This window comes from Stegodyphus dumicola, chromosome 4, assembly GCF_044657685.1.
Source record: "Stegodyphus dumicola isolate Sdum_Otavi_A_Nest chromosome 4, ASM4465768v1".
Lineage (NCBI taxonomy): Eukaryota > Metazoa > Arthropoda > Arachnida > Araneae > Eresidae > Stegodyphus > Stegodyphus dumicola.
In genome coordinates, this window is record NC_140771.1 from 44,050,061 (window position 1) to 44,070,316 (window position 20,256).

Genomic DNA, 20,256 nt, shown 5'->3' on the forward strand with positions numbered 1-20,256 from the left:
TTCGGTTACAAGTAATTGCTCACGTCAGACCGGTTAGATTTCTTCTTCAAGTCTGTTGCCTCAATCGTAGGAGGCGATAATTTGGCGAGATTCGTTGGCGTAAAATGCGCCAACATCCCGCCCGGCCTTGCTATGTTCACATGCAAGAACTTAACATAAATTTAATTATGAAATACCAGTATTAAAGTTTCAGTTATTCATGTAAACAAGTATAAAATATGTATAGAAAAATATAAAATAAGTGAACAAAACATGAATATAAAAATTATTGAGAAAAATAATTTTCAATATAATTACTAACAACTGAGTAACATAATTCACAACTTGCTAAACTTCAATAGGCAATACAGCTATTTTATTATTTGTCCTTTTAAAGTCCCCTGTTTTGGTACGAACTTTTACAACACGGACTTTTCCATCAGAACCGTGGTACAATGATGTTATTCGCCCTAAAAGCCAATTGTTAATTGGCAGAAAATCTTCTTTAATCAAAACCATTTGGCCGATCATCAGATCATTTTTTTCAACCACCCATTTTGATCTAGATTGTAAAGTATTCAAGTAATCAGACTTCCATCTTTTCCAAATAAGTTGTATAGTTTTTGTAGTTTTTTGCCAACGACTTAAGCGGTTTTCCTTTAAATCCGTTAAAAACGGCTCAGAAATTGCTGTTATAGGTCGCCCTATCAAGAAATGACCTGGCGTCAGAACTTCGAAACTTTCTGAATCACTAGAAAGAGGAGTAAGCGGTCGCGAATTTAATATTCCTTCTATCTGAATGACAATCGTTTCGAATTCTTCGTAAGTGAAATGAAAATTGCCAATCGTACGTTTAAGATGGTACTTCACCGATTTTATCCCAGCTTCCCAAAGTCCACCGAAGTGAGGCGATTTGGGTGGAATAAAATTCCAATCTATATTTTCTTGCGAAAAATGATTAGCTAATTCTTTGTCTGGGAAATTAATGAGCTTATAAAATTTTTTCAATTTTGAATTCGCTCCAACAAAGTTAGTAGCATTGTCGGTATAAATTTTGAAACATTTGCCACGTCTACTTGTAAAACGTTTAAGTGTTGCAATTAAAGCATCGGAAGTCAAATCTGTTAATGTCTCAAGATGGATGGCTTTTGTTGAGAAACATATAAAAATACAAATATACAATTTATTCAGAATACCTTTACGTTGATTTTTAAATTTCACTAAATAAGGGCCACATAAATCAATACCTGTAATAGAAAATGGAGCTGAAACATTAACTCTTTCACTAGGCAAATTACCCATAATTTGTGAAGAAAGAGTGGGCTTACATTTAAAGCACGTTACACATTGATGTACTGTTTTACGTGCGAGACTACGGCCACCTAAAGGCCAAAATTTCAAGCGCACTGCATTTAGCAGACCTTGTGGTCCAACATGAAATAATTTCCTGTGTAAACTTTCAAAATAAATTTTACTTAATCTTGAACTCTTAGGTAAAATAGGAGGATGTCTTTGAGAATATGGCACTGAAGCATTCTTCAGCCTTCCTCCTACATGTACTATTCCTTTGTCATCGAAAAACGGAAATAAATTCGAAATATTACTTGGCAGTTTCTTTCCTTCAAGGAGAACTCGTTGTTCATGCTTAATCAACACTTCTTCGGCTTCTCTTACCTCCTCCACTGACAGTGGTCCTGTGTTTTTTACCTTATTCCTGCAATTCAAAATAAACCTGAAAATATAAGACAAAACATGGTTAATTTTATAATAATTGTTTGAAAGTTCTAAGAGGTCGTCCACAATAAAATGTTGAGAGCTGCCATTTAGCAGGGCTGTCTCTTTACAAGTCTCATCTTCAAAAGGAATTTTCCTTTCTCGCCGCAAAGTTTCTTTTTCGACTTGTTCGATGGTTTCAATCTCAGGAATAAATGGTTGCAAGTTCTTGAAACTGTCAGGCTGAATCAAGAATTCTAGACCTGTCCACCATCTAGAATCTGTCACCAAGGAATCAGCATTCATTCCACGTGAGAGAAGATCGGCAGGATTTTCTTTACCTGCACAGTGATGCCAAGAGTTGGGATCTGTCAAGCTGGTGATTTCGTTCACTCGGTTTGCCACAAATTGCTTCCATCGGGTTTTTGCACCCTTTATCCAAAAAAGTGCAATCTTGGAATCTGTCCAATGGTATTCAACAGAAGATTCTCTTTACCTTAGAACTAAGACGAGCTGCAACTAGAGCACCCAATAGTTCTAATCTTGGTAAGGTTACACCGTTTAATGGAGCCACACGACTTTTTGAAGTTAGGAGTTTCACCGATATTCCACTGAGTGTCTTCACCTTCAAATATATGGCAGCGCCATATGCCTTTTTACTTGCGTCACAAAAACTGTGTATTTCAACAGTATCTTCCTTTGATGCAGAATCATTAACCAACCTAGGTATTTTCAAATTTTCTAAGTGATGAAGTTCAGCACACCACTTCTTCCATTCCTTTTCAATTTCCTTTGGTAAAGGTTCATCCCACTGAATTTTTTCATTCCAGAGATCTTGGATGAGGCATTTAACTCGAATGGTGAAAGGCGAAATTAATCCTAAAGGATCAAATATCTTCCCTATTGCTTGAAGTAAGAAGCGTTTCGTATTTTTGTCCATAGAAAGAAATTCCAAAAGATTTTTAGTATCCATAGTTAAATAATCTTCGTGCGTCTTCCAAGAAAGTCCCAAGATTTTAGTTTGGTGTGCGCCCAAGCTGAGAGTAGCGTCTGCAGGATAGGTATCGAATTCTTCATTCTTCCATTGCTCCATTAATTCAGCATTATTGCTAATCCACTTCCTGAGGACCATTCCAGCCTCTTCCATAATTTTCTTGGCATTTTTAGATACTTCAAGTGCTTCTTCAAAATCCTCGCTTCCAGAAATGAGATCATCTACATAAAAACACTGGTTTAAAATTTCAACTGTTTCGGGAAAATCTTCCTTGTATTTTTTAATATGATGTCTAATAGTAGCTGCTAACAGGAATGGGCTCGAACTGACCCCGAAATTTACTCGATTGAAACGGTAAATCTGTAAATTGAGCCTTTTATCAACACTTGGATCATCACTACTCCAAAGAAAACGAACTGCATCCTTATGTTCATCAGAGAGGCATATCTGCAGAAAAGCTTGTTTAACATCTGAACAAAATGCAATTTTGTTCAAAATGCAATTTTGTTCAATCTGAAATTAATTAGTAAATCCAAAAGATTTGGATTTAAGTTAACCCCTGGCCACAAGCAGTCATTTAAAGAAAGTTCATTATTTTGATGACTAACCGCATCAAAGACGATCCTAGTTTTCGACGTTAAACTACTTTCTTTCCGCACAGCCTGGTGAGGCAAATAATATATAGGCCTATTTAAAGGATTTTCTTTTGTATCAGGATTTACGATGCTGATTATGCCTTCTTTTAAATAATCACAAATAATTTCACGGTATTGTTGATGTAACTCAGGATCATGACTAAATCTTCTCCACAAATTCTGAAAACGCTGCCGCGCCAAGGAATAATTATCAGATAATTCTTCATAATGTTTCCTAAAAGGTAGTTGTACTACATAACGTCCATTTTTAAATTCAACGGTGTCATTAAAAATTTCCATTGCCTGATCCTTTTCATGCAAAACTGGATCATCACGAATACCAAGTCCCTCTAAATCAAAGAAAAGTTTTAAAGTATTTTGAAGAGAGTCATTTTGCACAAGAAAACAATGTCCCTGATAAGAAGGTTGTATTTCGTTAAGCTTCCCGCATGCGATCCATCCGAACTCATACTCTTTAAACAATAAATCATCATTTATTTTATACGTATTATTTTTCAAAACCTTAAAAAATAAATCAGCACTTATAAGGGCATGTACCTCTGAAGCTTCATAAAATGATTTGTCAGCTAAATTTAAAAATTGTGGAATTTCTACTTTCGAAATATCTAACGTAGTACACGGAGTTAGTCCTGTTATCTTATTTACAATCAAGAATTCAACTGGTTCATTAAAGGTACATTCTTCATTTGAAATAAATGTATTCACTTTCCATTTAATATTTTGAATTGATCCATTAAGACCTGTAACAGGCATTTTAATTTTCTCCCTTTTATTCCTAAGCATTCACTTATTTTATCTGTAAGAACACATATATTAGATGCGCTGTCTAAAATCGCACGGATTTTTATTCTTCGATTATTGGCGTCACGGACATAAATCTCTGCAGTAGAAAAAAGTACAGTTTTTCTTTTTTGTTTATTCTTGTTACTTAAAACACTCAACGCTTTCAATTCTGAGTCACATTTTCCAGCGGCGGCATCGAGCTCACTTTTGTTTTGTCTAAGTGGCGTCACCGAGCGACAAGGAGTCTTCGAATGACCCTCATTATCCATGCATATTAATTTATTGTGTTTTTTTCCGCAAGCGCATTTAAATTTCGAGAGACACTGACTTTTCTTATGATTTTGCTTTAGACATAATTCGCAGAGTTTATGTGAACGAATTAATTTTAATCTTTCATGAACACTTAACTTTAAGAATGTATCGCAAAGGAAAATAGGATGAAAGCTCCTACACACTACACAGTTTTTATTTTTATTTTCATTTGTCAAAAGAACCTTCGATTTATGGGAAGGAGTGGAATTCTTGTTTATATTAACCTTACTTCCGGGTGTAATATTTCTATTTATAGATAACAAAACTGATTCACGCTGTTCCAAAAATCTAATAAACTCGTCAAATGTTGGAACTACTTTCGATTTGTGAGATAATTCAAAATTTTTTCTAGATTCTTTATCTAGTTTTTGAAGAAGAATATTTATTAGAAAAACATCACATAACTTGTTCTGTTCATATTTTAATACTTTCAAAGCGCGTAAATTCTTTTGTATACAATCAATCATACTTCTGATATCTTTCGCATTTTCGGATTGAATCTTTTCAAAATTTAAAATATTCTGCACATGAATGTCAACAATCAGACGTTCATTATCATAGCGAGATTCTAAAGCATTGTACAAAGATTCAAAATTATCAAAGTTACTACCTAAATGCTTAGCATCATTAGTAAGACAAGATCTTAGATAATATAATTTCTGTGAATGACTCAGCTGAACATTATTTTTAATTAAATCATCAAATTGAGTTTTAACTGAACTAAATTCTTCATATTTTCCTGAAAATTCAGGCAAAACTAACGCTGGGATATTAGTATTGATTTGAAAATTTTCATCTACATTACTTTCAGTAACATTTACTGCTTTTGCAGAATTTAACTTATTATAAGAATTAATGAGAATTTCAATTCTTACCTCCAGTTTTTCCAGACGATCATCACATTGGTTTAAGTCGTCATCAATTTTGGTCAGATCATCATCTTTCATTTCACTTTGTGCGTAGCACGCACTTCGTAGTTCATCAACTTTCTTTTGAAGAGCTTGAATGTTCTTTAGTTTAACTTTAAGTTCAACTAAGTCCACATCATTATTTGCAGTTTGCACAAAAGTTTCGAATCTAGTTATTTTCCCCTTTAGGGATGCTTTGCTTTTCATTAATATATCCATACCGCTGAAGTAGGCTCCAGGGTCGACGGAGCCAGATGAATAAACTTATTTTTCTTAAAGGTTATTTTTTATCGACGGACCAGCTTCACTGCTTCGTTTTTTATTCTTTTATTTAGAAAAACATCATATACAAATATTTACAGTGAAGCAAAATACAATTTAATTGTGAGCTTCGGTTACAAGTAATTGCTCACGTCAGACCGGTTAGATTTCTTCTTCAAGTCTGTTGCCTCAATCGTAGGAGGCGATAATTTGGCGAGATTCGTTGGCGTAAAATGCGCCAACAACAGGCTTAACTCAAACTTACAAACGACAAATAGTCATTGCCCTAAAATTACACAAGGTTCCGATACTTTAAAAGATAAAAATCATCCAGCACCTTATTAAAAAATTCAGGCCATATCCAGGATAGCTGCTTAGAAATGAATACTTTCAAAATATGACAGGTATTTAAATTTGATGACTTTTACGACATTAGATTTACTGAAATGGCAAAAATTATCGCCCTTTTTCACAAGAAATTTTCCTTTAACAGACTAAGATAAGAAAGCGGAATAGAATGGGCATTCTATCTTTGTTAAAACCCGCCCAAATGTAAATCCTCTTTCTGCTTTTCTCTCTATCCATATATGTACTATTTTCTATTCCCCTTAATCTCAATTATCAATAAAAATTAGTTTAGGATTTTTTTTTTTTTTTAACTGATCAATTGCTTGCATTTTCAAAGGGAGCAGCATAATACACGGTGATTAAAACACCTTCTTTCTTCAGTGAAGCTACGAAGACCTATCCCCAACAAAGAGGACGGAAGGTATTTAATTTTTTCCGAGTTTTTAAGGCTACTTTACTTTGTGAATGAGATATTTTCCAAGAAGTAGTCTCATGAATAGGAAGTTCGGAATTTAACCGTTTCTTAAACGGCTGGATGGTTGATCGATTGACCAAAACCAATTACAAGAGGCATATTACGCAAAGAGAGTAATATTTTCGCGGAGGATTTTAGAAGGAAAACTGGCTCGCATTTATGTTACGCTTGGAAGAGAACACGAAAACTATATGAAGTAGCCACCTCATGTAAAGGATCTGAACCTGGATTGACTATCAGTGTTGTGTTTTATCGATTCAGTTTCTGAAGGGATTTCTCCAGAACACAGCAAACGGTTCAAACTTTCTTTATGAATGAGAACTGCGGAAAAATGAAGGCCTGTGTGAGCTGAATAAAACCAGACGAAACTGAAGTAACGCAAAAGATTGTGAACAGCAGAACAGCTACTACGCATGACGAAGACTGCATGCATTCACTTAAATAGCATCACATGGCAGCTAACAGACAAGATGCAGCAACTAAAGAACGTAAACGGATTACTGGAATTCTTAACATGGGCCCGAGGCCACTGCAAAATTTGGGGCATCTCAGAATTAACAACAGCAGATCGTGAAATCCAACGATGAATCAAATTCCAAATTCTAACAACATTATAAGCAGCCTATTACTATCACAGGCTAACTGTTGTTCTGTATGAGGCTTCTATGAGATCCATTGGTCCACGGATACCCATTATTGGTCCACTATATACGATCAGTTGAGGCTTAAGTGAGATTCATTAGCCGGAATATAAGACAATGTTTCTTCCTTTAAAATGTTTTCTGAATAGCTATGTTCGTCTTATATGTGGAGTCCAATGTTTAAATAACACATCAAGGTAATTTCACGTACTCTTTAAAATTTTACATTAATTACATAAAGATACATTTTACTCTAATCTTTACATTAAAATAAATGTTATTATTCTTTGTTTTATCTTAAGAAAACATGTTAGACCGTTTAAATCTGCACTCAGGAAGCCTCGGCTCTGGCGTAAAAAGGGTTCACGACTTAGGTTCTTAGTTTAGACCCCTCTACGTGGGCATAGAGGCGAATGACCAGAGTTCGACTACTCCTTCTCCTAGCCTTAGGAAGTTGAGGATCGGCTGAGGCTGCCAAGCTTCGAGCCAAAGTTTAATGAGTTTCTAAAATGGGGCTCAGTTTTGCCGAATTCTTCCTTCCTCCTAACAAGAAGTTGAGAAATGACGGATAATAACTCTGCAGTTGTTTTTAATAGCAGGAACGAGCATAAAGTTTATTATTATTATTATTTTATGACAGGCATACATTTAAAAGCTTTAGTTACCTTTAATATGTAGAACACTTATTAAAAAATGATACCTGAAAATGTTTCACAGCGCGTCACCCCCCCCCCGTTATTAAAACACCTTCCAGTTAGATGTACTAAATGAAATCTGCTATTATGTTGCATCCAACTTCCTACAAGTATATACGCTATTTCCATATAGTAGATTGTGATAGTAGTTATGATTTGCAAAACTGACAAAATGTCGTAAAATGTTTTCACAGTTCGCCGATATCAATTTACAAATTCATAACTCAATTAAGCGCTTAAACCTCGAATCTTCTATGAATTTACATCCACCCCATTAACAGAAGTGTAAAATAGGATAGAAAAGTGAAGTAGGTAGTTTGGTGTTGCGTTACACTCAAATCCTTTGCTATGCTCTCTTTTCTGTATAAAAAAATATGATATTTATGTAGTCAAAGCATATTATGAAAGCATGAAATCTCCGTATATAAGAAGCGGTGAGGTGAAATAAAACAACGTAATACGGTAATCTTTTCTCTGGAAGAGTTTTTGCGATACCTTCCTGGAAAACAACGTCATGACTTTGATGCGCTTGAATCTAACAAGAGTGAGAAATTTCATTGAAGGAGATTTAAATCTCTACAAATTGATATATATATCACATCTCTTATATTTTGGAGACCTATCTCAAATTTTGAAGGTAACTGGAACTTGCATAATCGATGACATAAGCTATCATTCTTAGTGCCTGAATTTTTGTAACTTGCCCGAATCTCTATTAAAAAGCATAATGCCAAATGCAGTAAGAATTATTTCCGCTAAGATAGCATGAGCGGGTAAGGTATATGCTTTTACAAGTTGAGAAACGTTTTGCACTGATCCATATTTTTCAAAGCGTTATGATTATTTTCCCTGCGTGATCTGCCTTTGTCAATCACATGTATTCTTGTCTTTATTTATATCAAGCCTCTAGATTTCTATTCGTAGCTCACACGCTAGAATAAAAAATTTCATATTTATGCACAAAGAAAAGACTCAAAAATTACACAACCTAATTCCTCTACAACATGACCTTCATTTCTGAATGATCTACAACTGTGTACAGAAGTCCTTTCCGAGTCTGGTCACGACGTACTTCTTGTGGCGGATTTTGCTGAATGTAAGCCATTGTGCCTGGCGTGAAGTATTTTAACTAATCGCAAAAACATCGCTTAACGTGACACGAGCGGAATCCATTCGCTGCAGCAACTGACCCGCAATACGAGACAATGGCGACAGCCAATTAAACTAGTTTCGTGAGGCCAGAAAATACGAAAAGAATACGGTGGCTCATCAAAGTGTCACGGTTCAAGCCACAAATTACTGTATTAAATGAAGACAGTCACATAGTAGATAATAAATACTTTTTTTATTATTATTATTGCCTTCTCAAAATACATCTGACACTATCTTATAGAATATACAATCCATTGAATTTCACAGTTTGATGTATCTCACTGTGATTTTCCTTAGCTATATTCCTAAAAGAAAAAAACAATGCGTAGGTAAATAAAATGCTCAAGTCCGAATGTTGTATAAAATGCAACCAACACCAGTACTGGATAAATCAGATTGTAGAATTAGAAATGAATTTTCTAAACCAATATTTGTTTTGATACCGCAAGATTCAGACTGAGAAGAAGAAAGAGGAAAACGAAAGATAATTTTACAATTCCACCACAAAAAGCTATTGAAATTTAACTACGTATACTAAAACTACGTATAAAACTAAGCCAAAAAAAGGGGATGATGAAGGGTCAATGAAATGGAATATTCTTCCGTTATCGCAGTTATATATAGTTTAATCGTGTACATACCTGCTCAAAAAATAAGCAACAAAGGCAGATCACGGAATTATTAAAAAAACTATTTAATAGATATGCGTGAAACTGATGCAAGGGGTTAATGTGACATTATTACACCACATAGCAATTAATAAAGCAAAGATATACAAAAACAGATGTATTACTACCATCACATCGTGAAAGACCAAATGGGTCTGAAGAATGTGCAATGGAAAATCACACTAATAACGGACGTGATAACATCTAGTTGAAATGCATCATGCTTGACAACGGTGAAGCAAGCTGGCAACAATGTCGTTGACCGCTTGTTGTGGCAGCAGCGCTCATTCCTGTAGTAATGCGTGTCGGAGCTCGTGGAAGGTGCCTGGCGTTACACTGCAACATGCTATCCGTCATCCCAATAGGTCCAACTGCCTTTCGGGAATCGTTCTGGACATTAAATAGAGACTCGTCCATAAAGAGTACGTGGCTGCACTGCTCTGGCATTTCAACTACGATGTTCACGAGCCCAGTTCAGCGGCGCTCTGACATGCATTGACCACAAAGGTCGCACAAACCACAGGTTGTCGGAGATGTAGTCCACCTTCCTGCAGTCGACGCGACACAGTTTGGCGAGATATGGACCGTCCTGCAGCAGCAGAGAAATGAGCCACCAGCCTTCGTGCTATTAGTGATCTACAGCCGTGTTGCACATGACAGCGATTTCTGCCGTTGTGGTAATCCTCTGGCGTCCAGATCCACGTCTTCTACGGGGTTTCGTTCCTTTTGGTAACGATTTCACAGATGATACTGCGATGCCCATTCAGCTCTCTCGCAACAGCGGATTGTCTTGCACCAGCTTGCAACATCCCGACAGCCCTTCAATGCATTTCACGTGCAAATGGTGTCTTTGGCTCACGCTTTCCGGTTTGGCTATCTCCGATTGGACGTAACTATAGCTACTTGCGAACTGACACATGGGTCTGGTATGCCCCCTTTTTAGGCGTTATGTTGTGACTGCGGGATTGCGTTTTATGCTAATTTAGTTGCCTATTTGCATTCCACGATCCAACCTCAAACTCAACCTCATACGTAAATTTGTGTTTTAACTCCCCTTTTCACATTCGTACATTTTCTTTTTGAGTTTGCTATTTATTTTTGGAGCACGAGTGTATTTCGCATAAAGAATAATTATATAATTAATAATACCAGCGCATAACATGAATATCTAATTTAATAAATAACTGCAATTATATCACTGAAACAAGTTAAAAGATTAATATGGCGTGACTCCCTTTCGACGCATGTAAATTGTGTAATATCTACTGATAAACTACTGAATCACCGCTAGCAAGCACAAACAATGGATTGATATACATTTTGTATTTTATATTGCAACAATAAGTTAGCTAATAAAAAGTAATGCTTCTTAGAAGGTTATAAAAAACAAAAAACTTACAGAATAACAAGAAATTTACTGAAATTTTATGTTTACCTTTAGCAAGATGAAAATCAGCTATTTGTGTCAGTTCTATGATACAGAACAGTATTTCTTAAACTGTGGGTCGCGAGACCTGCAGTAGGGGGTCGCCAAAAATTTTTGCAATTTTGATACTTCTCTAACTTATTGTAATGATTTTACAATTACCAAATATTTCTACATAATGTATCTGAAAATATATAAAGATAAGATAATATACACAAAGAAAAAACGAAAAAGTTTCGACGCATTTTTTTTTTTTTTTTTATTATATAAACGTTCATTTTACTTTGAAAATTAAAGTTAATGACCTAAAACTGCACTAGTGTATTACAGTACAAGTGAAGAAACTAATAGTTTCACTCACGCATGTGTCGGATTTGCGCAATGCTTATGGGGTCCCACAAAATTTTCGTAAATATTCTGGTGTTCCCAAAAAAGTTTAAGAAAGTTTCCTCAAAAAGTTTAAGAAACCCTGATATAAAATATAAAAAATTTTCTATTTCTTTTATAGATTTGTTTACATTTTATAACAGTAAATAATAAAATTAATTAGTATCTAAGAGAGGAAACTATTGAAAAACTTCATATGTATTATGTTCATAAGTCCATATTGGGCGTTTTTATTTGCAAATGTAGGTCGTAGACACATATTTCCTATTATAACAATGTTTTAAATGACGCACATATTCATGTTTTGGCTTTTTATAAATTAAAAAATAAAGTCAATTTCGTAAAAATTACGAAATCTATTTTTTATATGTTCTTCCGTTTTTCTTCGTTATATATACTGTAAAAGTTTATATTTCTTATAAGAAATAACATACCTAAAAACCTTTTGTTGACTGCCGTGCAACAAAAACTGACCTACATCATTAATTTTTAAGTTTCAGAACCAGAGTCGTAGCTAGGGTTTTCAGCGCCCAGGGACAACTGAAGATTTCGCGCCCCCTACTGCTTGCCAAGGATGGAAAACATTTAATTCTAAAATGTCCTAACATCAGTTTGGCGCCCCTTGGATTCTGCGCTCGGGAACAGATGCCCCCCTTGTCCCCCTCTAGCTACGCCCCTGTTCAGAACACCCTTTCTAAAAATTCAGAGCTCGTACGAGAAGCACCGTCACTTGAAAATCCAACTATATTATATTTAACTATTACAGTTTTTTTTTTAATAGAAAACAGCATAATGTTTTCCGTTTATTATTGGAAATAATTCCTCAATTACTTCAAAATCATCAACAGCAAACACCTGGTACGAAAACATCACGTTACGCTTCATCTATGATGCCAGTATTCTCACCCTCTGTTACTGAAAATACTACAGAATGTATGCTATAAATGACATCGTAAATCACCAGCGATTTTGTTAATCAATTTCGCTATCGTGTTGCACGTCACCAAATAACATACTTAGATCAAATAAATGATTGTTGTTTGTCAGGACAAATAATCAGCAATCTTAACAGCATTATCAGCTGACTTAAACAATCTCTCAAAGAATTCGCCATCAGTAATCGCTTTAAACCTTTTGCAATAGTACGCCAGAACGCAACACTTGTGTAAACTCTTCCTTCAATTGGATTTATTTGCTTCAGTAAAATTCGTTTGATGTCGCTGTAAGCCATAATTCAGAAACTATAATTTTCTTCCTGCTAACTGTTTTCTGACATTTCAAATTTACATTTATCATTTTATATTAATTTACATTAATTAATTAAATTTACATTAAAATTTTACATTTACATTTACTCGTTTTGCAGTGGCTATACGAAAACTACATTTTTGGAAGTCATATTCCTTTAATACAAAGAAAAAGCATACAATTTTATTCCGCATATCACCCCAAAAGTACATATTTCCAATTTATCTTAAAAATGGGTTATTCTACGTCCAGTTTTCTTTCACCCCTTTGTTAAAAACATGGGGTAAAGGGTTGATTAAAATCACTTTTACAATTCGAATTCATCAAGATGAATTCTCATGCGAAAGCAACATTAAAAAGAAATGCACAGTGCTAAATGATAGGTATTGGTAAACAATAGGTTATATTTAACAACAAGCAGGTTTTACAAGACGTACGTTAGCTTGGCTCCATCTATATAGCAATATGAACTGCACAGCAGTGCATCCAACTATACAAGTGACTGGCTGAAGAAAAATATATATCAAAAGTACAACTCAATTAAATAAAATGAAAAAAAAAAAAAAAAAACTGGAAATACCAATGTTACCTAGTGAACTAAATTTCCTAATTATACCGAAGTGGAAATTTCTTCCACCTTTATACAACATAAAGAAACAAAGCCTCAACCTATTAATTCTCTTTTTCCTTGAATAACAGTCGCACACATAAGATCAGTCTATATCTCTTATGTCTCTAAAACTATAAGCACCATATTTACACCAAATACATAATTGAAATGCATTCATGACTTGCGTAAAATTGCTTCAGGAGACGAGTGCGGACCGTGAGCCGCCAGGTTGAGACTGGTCTTCACGATAGTGGTATGCTGCAAGTTATGCATGCAGTTAACTCACAATATTATTTGTACAAATTAAAAATGGAAATTCTTACAAATGAAATTCATACAAATGGAAATTCATACAAATGAATTTTTTATAACTAGATTATGATTATATAATATTTAAACGGCGATAAGTTTGATGGCGCTGTAGAATCCATACATATCCTAAACTTTAAAATAAAATATCTTTGTGAATTTTTGTCTTTCAGAAGACAAACCTCTCGTGTCTTATTTTTTAGATTAATACAAACTGCTAAACATAACTATAGGGATCTCGCGACAGTATCAAAAGCTAGATTTCATAATTTTTACAAACATAATTAATTTCTTAAACTTTAAAATGCGCAGACATAAAATGTTTGCGTCATTTAATATTCTTTTAAGGGCTAAGGTATATATCAACAACCAACTGTTGCATAAAGGCTGTATAAGGACTACTATGGACACGGTGTATAAACAAATGTACTCATTGAAAACAAAATCCGAGTGTTAAAACTGCAGTCGGCAGGTCAAACTCGAAAAATTAAATTCCGAATACAGTTTAAAACTAGAGGTTACCTTAGATGAACTGAATACAGCAATGCCATCATGACTATCTAAGAGAAGATGCCTGCATGAAGGATTTTCTGAAGGAAACTAGCTCGTATTCAAGTTATACATGGAGAAAACTATGAGAACCAATCAACTAGTCCGTTCTCCTGGGATCGAACTCAAACAATGTCGAACTCCTAACTATTCGGCCACTGATGGGGCTTCAATATACTAGAAAAACTCGAACATTCTTCATTCCGGAAACTTAAACATTCCTTTAGCAAACAGGTTTTCCAACCCCTTAAAATAATACTTTCTAATAAGATTAGTTCAAAATTTTCAACTCGGTGAACTTCCTTCTGCTCCAGCCACATTATGCGTACCATTAATAAAGTCCTGTCATTCTTGCTAACCAATTTTTAAATCTTTATCTAACTCCTTAACTAATATGTCAACTAACTCCGCTAATCACTATAGCTCTAATAATCGGACATGTCGGATTAATACAGCTATAGAAGCTGACAGTCCGAAAATCACGGGTGAGAGTTGGATACCCGTGTGGCTGTATGTGTGCGCCTCCCCCTCCTGCGGGTATAACATCCTCTGATGCAAGCCTCAGGCAAAGTTCTCCCTGTTGAGATGGGCAGAATTTTCGGATGAATTTGTTCCCCAGGAAATGTTCAGCTATCGAAAAATAACAATAGGTATTCATACCTCGGCGAAATTTCGCAACTTCTTACAGAAAAAGATATAATGACTTATAATTGCAAAAGTTATTTATTATAAACATACATTCCTCCTGAAAATCAATAGATAAACTTACTTTTAACAAACGGGTGTTTTTTTTTTTTTTTTTTTTTTTTTTTTTTTTTTTTTTTTTCTGGTGGAAATCCCGTGGCAGAGTAGCACTTAAAGAGTACATTAAAAGCAATCGTTCCCTTTAGCAGTTTTATGACGAAATACTTTTTTCTTGCAGAAATTTTACCCAATTAGTTTTACCGCAGTCCAATCTGATTAAGCGCATGTTTATAAAAAGAAGTTTTAGATAAAATACATCAGTATTTGTTTATAAAAGACTTTGCAACTCTGAATAGAACAAAAAGAACATATACGAAAATGGCAACGTTGTTTCTTAAAGCTGAGGAAATGTAATGCGTATTGCTGCCAAACTTTGGCGCATTCTGAGAACTTAGCGACTTTTATTAAGGTGGTTACGCTAATACGTAAATACAATAAAATTTCTCTTAACCTTAGGGACCTCACCAATTCCGGATAAGAGTTTTTTCTTAATAATATAATCAAGTCTTATATTTCTAAGAATTTATCTGCTCATATTTTATGATGCCATCTATGAAAATGCAATATGCAAAGTCTATTGGTAATATTTTTCGATCTGTCAGCCAGTATTAAATACTGAAAATCATATAGATTATTTTAAATTATACCACATGATGATGATTTTATATTTCAAAAAAATAAAATTAGACAATATTTTAAAACTACCATCTATCTACAATATCACGAATTTCTTTGCATGAAGACATAAAACTTTCAATATATGTCTGCTGTTAAGTTTATCGCCAGAGTTTAAAAAACTTGCTGTGCATATAGTGATACTTCATAACATCTCGTTACAGATACAGATTACGCTGCTCGGTAAAACTTACCAAAGTCTGCAAATCCTTCGCCAGCTTCCTTCCAAGTAACTCTCTCTTAGTCCGAGTGTCGTTTCCATTTTATCCTTCCTTTTCATCACTTTTCTCCTATCCTAGTACATGTCAGATTATTTCATCATCATCTTGAGGGACTGTGTTACGGGAACAGATCTATATATACCCATTCAAGCTTGCACCTCCTTTTTGCTAACACTAATCTCTTTCGAACATATAACTAAATCCGATGTCGGATAAAAGCACCGGGCAAAGTCTTCATAATTCGACTCGTAATCTATGAACATAAAGATAGGCCACAATTTACACCAGCAGCAATGCAAAATAATGTTCTTATCATTCAAACTTTGTAAGCAAAAGTCAAAGTAAATATGACATCTTTCAATGCAAATTGTTTCTGAAAATCATAGACACTACCTACAAAAGTTAACATATCTACGCATGAAAAGGGATCGATAGTTTATAATCTGGATAATTCGTTGGCTTGTGACGTTGGGTGGTAGAAACCTAACATAAAAGTTTCCCACATTTAAATCTTCAGATTGTTAGCCCATTGTGTATTTTTTTTTTTTTTTTTTTTTTTTTTACCTCAAAGGCCTAAATTTCGGTTTAGACATTTTTAATGTCTAAATTTAAACCGTAATTTTGAAATTGACAGTTAGTTGGGTATCATTTATGAGGGACTTTACTGTATTTAATAGTACGTTACTTGCAATTTGTATTGTACTGCACGCTATTATACTTTGCACCTTTATATGTAGTCATAACAAAAGTTCAATAGAAAACTTTTATATGATTCAGTTAAAATTTCTCAGCTCATAGACTTGTTTAATTATTTAATATCTATCAGGGGAAAAGTGATAGTAACCTGTCGTTCTTTCAAAGACTGCAATTTAATTATGTTTGCAGTTTTACGTGATACATCTTGGATTATACAAATAGAAACCACGGTTTCATCTACCGTATTTATTTTTGCATGCATTATTCATTCAGTCTCAAGGTCAGTCTTATCAGTAAACTGAGTATATCATATCAGCTGGATTTTATGGTTTCAATGCTCCACTCGTAAAAGACCTAAAATTTGCGAAACCAAAATCCCACAGATAAAAAATTAAATAACATTTTAAATTAGTCAGAATGATAATAAATTCCCTTCCCCCTCCATATTTAAAACACCTCGAAGAACATTTTATTGTTTTCAAAGCGCAAATTTCGAGTCATTGCAAAATAGAAATCGTTATCTCTTCTCTTACTGAAATATTTACTGGAAAACTCAAGCACAAAAAGATCCAGGAAAAAAAAAATCTTGTATAATTGAATCTTTTTTTCATTAAATGCATAGCAAACTATCTCCGGCTTTAATTTATGATGAAATAATATTATCACTGAAAGTTTAGTATCGGATAATTCGGATAAATTAAATCGTATCGGATAAATTGAATAACAGATAATTTTCTCTCGGATAGATTAAATATCAATCTTTCAAACGACTGTTTTTTTAAATTTCTAATGTAATTTACCAGAACTTGACTAGATTTCAAAATAGTTCATTTTTTACCTATCATAGCTATACAGATTTTTGAATTAAAATTTTTAAATAAAATTTATTCAATTATTTTTAAATAAAAATAAATTAATCCTTCTCTTAGCACCTCATAATTTTATAGAAGATGGGATCGCATTTCTAAATCAAACAGGAATTTAAATTAAACAGCCCTACATAAATGATTAGGACAGAGAAGCCTGAATGACGAAGGGCGTCATGTACTTCGAAACTATACTGTTTAGATAGAATAATTTTCCTGCATTATCCTGCATCCTGGTAATGATTACATATATAAACAGCTTAAAAAATTAAAACTCTATACGAGAAAGAAAAAGTCACATAAATGTTTAAAGGCCAACCTTTTATTGCCGTGAAACATATTAGTAAAACATTAGTAAAAGAAAAATACCATATTTGAAACAAAATTTACATTTCAAAGAAAACAATAAAAAGAAGGAATTATGTATTGATTAAACCAAAACAATAATAATTTTAATAATTCCATTTGATTAATGTTTCAAACAGAATTTGTCAAAGAGAAAAGTGTTTTGAAGCCTTTAACCGAGTTGATTAATGAGAGACGATAAAAATATTTCGTTTAAATGAACTCACTGAGACTTTAAACCGCTTTAAAATTAATCCAATTTCCTTTACATAGTTAATTAAATTTAATAGTCTCATTAAATTCGCTCCTTTTCCTGACATTTTTTCTTTCTTCTACAGTACAAAATTTACATAATACAAAAAATAAACTAAAAAATCACCAAAAAGGCCTAAAAATGCTAAAGATGAAACTATCACTGTATAAAAAAGGAGAAAATGTTACTGATTAAATTAATCAATTAATTTTCAAAATGAAAATAATATTCATAGTCCTATTATAAAACCAAAAACATAGGGCGAGCTCAATTATGTAAAATCAGAATAAAATTTTGTAAAATTAAAAAATGAAAATTTTGGAGAAAAAGGAAAAAATATTATTAGTTTTAGACATTGTTTTTCCGTTCGCAACTGTGAAAAGTAAGAAAGTTTACTCGAAAGTTAAAGAATGAAAAGTTAAAAAATACTCGTACATTAGCATGAACAATTAAATCCTAAGAATACAGCTTAGCTGCAACGCAAACCACCAGGAAACTGTACTTCTGTTTCCTTTAAAAAAATAAAACACCGACTGTTGTTCTGAATCTATTAAAATGTATAGTATATGTAGCTACGAATTTTTTAAAGTAAGATTTGGTTTCATTTTAAATGCAGACGATAGTTTGTAGGTAGTTTAATAGAAATTATGTTGCTCATCTACATAACACGTGCCATTAGAAACGCTTTTCAATAATCACAGTAACTTATTTAAATCATAATCAACATACTATAAATAAGAAATCCCAGCATGAAAGGCCACGCTTCATAAAGCAAATACTATACCGAAAATCATAACGTCATAAAATCATAACAAATATCAAAATATTACGAAGATCTTTTAAACGACTCTGTCACCCTCTACTTGTTATGGCTACGAAACGAAGAATGATTTTATGGCGCATGGATTAGCAACAGCTTCTTATTTTGCTTAAGCTCGATTTTCTACACAAATGAAAACAATAGCATCCTTCCGTATTAACAAATACTATTTTATAAAAATAATTATTGTATTATTTCTTATTAAATAACTAAGAAGTTAAGTATAATTGTCTTTTTAACGCATACACACACTGAAATCGGACAAAATAACACGAAACTATTAACCTTTCTGTAAGAACAGCTTATCTTTTCGATTCAATCATTACTCAGCTAAAGATAAAACTTTCTGGAAGTTAATTAGGGCAGCATGCCAGCAAGCACCATTTACCTCAGTTAATTAGGTCATAATTGCAAGACTCACAGTTTCATGCTCGTAAACATATGTTAGGAGAATATTGCTGCGAGTAGTGTACTAAAGGAAGTGTTTTGGCCATTCAAGCACTGTTCGACTCAGTGATGGGCAGAAAAATTTCACTGTAATTGCGCACAAAATGTCCCTTAGTGCAATTTTAAGGTGTGAACACAAACATTTATAACAACCTTTTGGCATCTGTCTAGCATGAAATCCATGTATCAGGAAAAGATTTTAAGAAAGAATCTTTGAGATACTAAAGTGAGGTCTAGATTTAATTAACTTTTTCTATTACTTTTCATAAGATAAATACTCTCAGTTACGAACTTTTGCAATAAGAACAATCGCTTTGTTTGGAAATACATTTTGACGAGACCAGTTTTTCTGCAGCTGAAAATTAGTAAGTCTAAAGAAAAGAAAAAAAAAAGACTGAGCATCTACAATTTGTGATAAAGAATTTTTTCTCTTTTTAGTCCAAATGGGCTTTGTCTCTGAAGAACTATTGTTTTCGTTTTGCGAATTTGCGTTGAAACACTAAAAATGTCAGTTTCACTCTTCAGACTGTTGCCACCAAATGTTAGAGTCCTGCATTATATTTGAAGAAATTAAATAATGAAAAATCTGCATAAATGTATGTATATTTCTCGCATTGTGATAAAACAACGGTACTTAGAGCCATCGAATTGTGAATGACTTAATCCTCCCACGAATATGGGCATGAGGAAGACCAAATTTGAAATTTAGAATTTGTTTTATTATCGGTTTCATAGTTTGTAAAACTTTAACGAATTTTTGAGTAACACACTCAACGATTTCAAAGCGAGCAATGGGAACACTCTACGAAAAAAAAAATTTTCTCCTGCGCGTGGAACTGTGTATCGGAAATTCTAAAGATATGCTCATTTTAAAATTATTTGCTCCATTGCTGAATTTTATGGTTTAAGTGCCAAGAACATGATATTTAATAAATAAAGTTACACACAAAATGTTAAAAAGAAAAAAAGCCCATCTGGACGTAATTTAAAATCTGAAACCTTTCAGATTTTTTTAAATATTTTTTCTTTCTTTCTTTCTTTTTTTAAATGGCGGGCACTAGCCACTTTAGGTTTC

At 33.5% G+C, this 20,256-nt stretch overlaps 1 protein-coding gene across 2 annotated transcripts in view; it reads right to left on the minus strand.

Moving 5' to 3' along the window:
* The window catches only part of alpha-Man-IIb (alpha-Mannosidase class II b), an 89,483-nt gene that overhangs the window by 58,401 nt on the left and 10,826 nt on the right, over window positions 1-20,256 (minus strand). The window contains exon 1 of one of the 2 annotated variants that reach the window (XM_085814776.1): window positions 15,728-16,895. The exons of the other annotated variant lie outside the window; for it this stretch is intronic. The gene's annotated coding sequence lies outside the window, so the exon portion shown is untranslated. Of the gene's footprint in view, window positions 1-15,727; window positions 16,896-20,256 lie in introns of those variants that run through there. 2 annotated transcript variants of the gene reach the window in all.